Here is a 2729-nt window from a genome sequence, read left to right as displayed (position 1 = left end):
AATAATAATAATAATAACAAGAACAACAACAATAATAATAATAATAATAATAATATTTTATTATCATTATTATTAACAACAACAATAAGAACAACAACAACGATGACGACGACGACGACGACGAAGGTGGTGGTGGTGGGTGATGATGATGGTGATGTTGACAATTATGATAATACTGATTTGAAAAATACCTCTATATTTAACAACAACAACAAACAACAAAGCCAACTCCCATTCACACAAAACTGATATTCTTCATCTCGAAGAACAAAACAGCGCATGAATAAACATGAAGCCACAAACTCCACGAGACAGACACAAGCGTCGATTGCGACAGCGTTCTACGAGGCGGCCATGGCGGGACCTTTGTGTGCCGAAAAAGGCGGGAAAATACTGTGAAAAAAAAGACAGGAGCTTCGGACGTATATGGTTGCCATTTTTATTTCGTCTTTCTTTTTGTCTTTCGCACTCTATCTTCCGTGAGTGGGTGGGGGTGATACTGAAACTGAGGCTGGGTCTGAAGCAGAGAGAAAAAAAAACAGTGTGACTTAGGAGGCAGAGGCTGACGGGAGACACTGAGACGCTGAAAATCAGAATTGATACCGATACTGACAAAAACCTATTAAAGCCAGAGACAGTGACAAAAAATAAACAAATGAACACGTCTCTCGCTGCCCATGTTCCGGACAGATAATGACCCTAACAACTCCAGTTCCCACGCCCACACCGTCATCAGTCCGCCCAGAAGTCGAGCTACACCATCGGCTGCACTGAAAGAGGGGAGTGTGTGTGTGCGAAGAGAGAGAGAGAGAGAGAGAGAGAGAAGAGAGAGAGAGAGAGAGGAGAGAGAGAGAGAGAGAGAGAGGAGAGAGAGAGAGAGAGAGAGAGGAAAGAGGAAAGAGGGGAGAGAGAGAGGAAAGAGGAAAGAGAGAGAGAGGAAAGGGAAAGAAAGAGAGCGCGAAGGGGGGGAAGAAGAGGGAGAGGGTAAGGGAGAAGGAAAAAGACAGAAAGGACGAAGGAGAGAAAGTGGGAGACAAAAAGCATAACGAAACAACGAACTGAAAAAAACAAAATGAAAATATCTAAACCACTGCTATAAAAACATGACCCCCCCCCACACACACACACTCCAAACACAAAATCTAAAAAAAGGAAGAAGAAATAACGGGAGAACCCCCACTCGTGTTTCCGGCAATAAGTCATGCTTCGAAGCCGGCTTCCTCAAGAGGCTACGATTTTCCCCGCCGTCATTACTAGATCTTACATGTCGAAGCCATGGGGCGAGGAGACTCGTTCTGTTCTCACCCACTCCCTTTCTCTCTCGATCTCGTGCATTCCCTTTTTTTTTCTCTCTCTCTTTCTACTAAACCTTAAGTGTGGATTTAAACTCTTCAAAATCTAACCCGTGACACGGACTATCGAGTCTCGTAATATCTACGAATATATCGCAACATTACAACCTGGCTAACGACTGCCGGTGTAGGTTGCAAGGTTCTCGAAATGTACCGAGAAAGGCTTACAGTACCACCCTATAGGTGGCTTGCGGGCACGGGAACAGAGGCGGCAAAGGGGTTGATTGAACATCACTAATGCAAGCACGCTGGGAACAAGGGAGAAGGGGGGGGGAGGTTAAGAGAGGGATATATATATATGGTCAAAGGACGAGGGGAATGCAAAGGATGGAGAAATAGATAGAGAACAGAAATATATATAGGCATAGAGACAGATGAATAATTAGATATATAGACAGAGAGAGAGAGAGAGTGAGAGAGAGAGTAGAGAGAGAGAGAGAGAGAGAGAGAGAGAGAGAGAGAGAGAGAGAGAGAGAGAGAGAGAGAGAGAGAGAGAGAGGGAGACGGAGAGAGAGAGACAGACAGAAAAGAGAAGAGAGAGAGAGAACGGTAAAACGTTCCCTCCCCACCTCGCTCCCCCTCCCCCCTCCGAATACCAGCATGCTTGCGTGGCCTGTATTTGACTTCATGTTCTTTAATTTTCATACTTGCCTATCATTCTCGCTCGTTTTCGTCTCTGCACATTTTCTTTAACTAACGGTACGCCCTTTTGAATTTCTATTTCTTTTTTTCTTACTCCATCTACACATATTTTTCCTGGACATTTTCCTTCACTCTCTCTCCCAAGTCTGAATGTATTCTGAATATATTTATATTCCTTTAGCTCTCTTTTTTTATTACAAATTCATCAATCTGTCTATCTGTCTGGCATTCAACTTGCGGAACACGTTTTCTCCCTCCCTCTTTCTCCCCCCCCCCCCCCCTTCCCAATTCACGCAACAAGACGTCCCTCGACCCCACAAGCCGGGCCTATCCTCTCACCTTTCAATCACAACCATTGAATATATTTCGCTAGAGGACGGCGCTCGTGTAGGGTGGGGGGGGGAGGGGGAGGAGGAGGAGGAGGGGAGGAGGAGGAGGAGGGGGAGGAGGAGGAGGAGGAGGAGGAGGAGGAGAGGAGGAGGAGGAGGAGGAGGAGGAGGAGGAGGAGAGGAGGAGGAGGAGGAGGAGGAGGAGGAGGAGGAGGAGGAGGAGGAGGAGGAGGAGGAGGAGGAGGAGGAGAAGAAGAAGAAGGAGGAGAAAGAGGAAGAGGGAGAAAAATAAGAAGAGAAGGGGACGCAAGGCTAGCGTGTGAAGATGGGCGGCCGCGGGCGTCGGAGGGTGCGTGGGCGGGCGGGATCAAGCGGTGGGTGAAGGGGTGACGCAGAGTGGGCGTGG

The sequence above is a fragment of the Penaeus monodon genome, chromosome 17, assembly GCF_015228065.2.
Source record: "Penaeus monodon isolate SGIC_2016 chromosome 17, NSTDA_Pmon_1, whole genome shotgun sequence".
In the NCBI taxonomy this organism is placed as follows: Eukaryota; Metazoa; Arthropoda; class Malacostraca; order Decapoda; family Penaeidae; genus Penaeus; species Penaeus monodon.
Note: the sequence above shows the minus strand (reverse complement) of the source record.